We start from the raw sequence: 1796 nt of genomic DNA, 5'->3' as shown, positions 1-1796 counted from the left end.
TATATATATATATATATCCCACATTGCTTGTTTTGTGTAGGTATGGTTTCTAAGAGTAAGATAATACAATGAAATGATCAACTACTGAATAAACTACTTTCATTTCATATCATTTCATCATTTAATTTCCTTTATATGTTGTTCAGTTTTGTGAGATACATGTGTGCTTTGCATTTCACCTTTATGAGAAAGCACAAATATATACAAATGTTTGATATGCACAAAGAGCAGGTATCTCAGTGCACTGTAATATAAAGCCACAGCGCCATCTGAATCTCTTTTGTAAAAGCCTGCATACACATGCTTAGTGTTGATGAGATGACCGGTCATGCAGCAAAACACTATAGTTTCCCCTCGAGCCACGGGTGTGGTTTACGCTGAATGTTTCAGGTGTGGCCGTACAAACACAGGCATAATTTGCTGCACATTAAAGCAACCCAAAGTCACACACTGACATTCTATGCTGAACTAAACCACCTATCCAGAAAACACGTTTAACAGTTTCTTCCCACAGGCAGTATCTCTTTATATATAGAGATTTGCACTTTGGCCTCATTAGTTACACTCTTAAAAATAAAGGTGCTTCACGATGCCATAGAAGAACCTTTTTGTCTAAATGGTTCCATAAAGAACCTTTAACATCTGAAGAACCTTTCTGTTTCACAAAAGGTTCTTTGTGGCGAAAGAAGGTTCTTCAGATTATAAAAAGGTAAGAAAGAGATGGTTCTTTAAAGAACCTTTGACTGAATGGTTCTTTGTGGAACCAAACATGGTTCTTCTATGGCATCGCTTGAAGAACCTTTTGAAGCACCTTTATTTTTAAGAGTGTACACTCTTTATTCTGATGCTCTGTTGTTTTATATACTGTATATATTGCCAACCCAGATAGCACACGTACTTCTGCAAGATGTCTGTTAAAGATCGCTTCATCTGGAAAGCATCTGCTGTGTACAAACATCTGACAGACGTCTTTAAGATGCAGAAGTATTTAGTATTTGAGTAAATGTAATTAATTACTGTGCTTGAGTTTCTTTTTGGATACTCTGTAGTAGTATCAAAGCAAAGCATCTGTACTCTTTACTCCGCTACATTTGTAATGAGTGTTGCAGTTACACATTACATTTTGCATGGACCTAGCTTTTTCTGAAGCAGTTCATTTCTGCTACAAACGAGGTGTTATCGCCAACTACAGGGCACTGAAAGTACTATATCTTGTGTGTTTTGCCCTTACTCATCCAAACTTGTCAACAAGGCTACTTTGCATGATTGTGAGTTCCTTAGCAAAGCAGTTGTGAGTCACAGGTGTTTTATGTATGAGATGAGGACATGACTGGGCTTTGACTTTTTCATTTTACTTAACATTATTTTATTTATCCGTTACTGAAGAGTAGTGATGTTCGGTTCTTGAACGAATTGTTCTTTTGAGCCGGTTCTCAGGAAGTAACCGGTTGAGCCGGTTCACAAATCGAACTGAATCGAACTTTAGTTCCGGGTTGATGACGCAGGACGCACAGCCGAAGTAGCACGTCCAACTCAAAAAGAACCGAATGGGCCGTGGCGAAGTTTGCCGAGGATTGCCGAAGATTCTTATGCGTGAGTTGACGACACTGTGCAAGCCTGAGGCGCATTATTCATTTACATTTTATTAAAACCTGAAAAAAACCTTTTTGTGGAGTGATGTAAATAAATTTTACAATAGTTTATTGTGCATGCATATTATATTTAAAGTTGCTTAAGCGAAATCAAGGAGTTTATAAGACTGGTTTATTCATTCTTTATACTGTAGACATGTAGAA

The sequence above is a fragment of the Sinocyclocheilus anshuiensis genome, unplaced genomic scaffold (assembly GCF_001515605.1).
Source record: "Sinocyclocheilus anshuiensis isolate Anshui unplaced genomic scaffold, SAMN03320099.WGS_v1.1 scaffold208, whole genome shotgun sequence".
Taxonomy (NCBI): domain Eukaryota; kingdom Metazoa; phylum Chordata; class Actinopteri; order Cypriniformes; family Cyprinidae; genus Sinocyclocheilus; species Sinocyclocheilus anshuiensis.
This window is presented reverse-complemented; position numbering follows the sequence as displayed.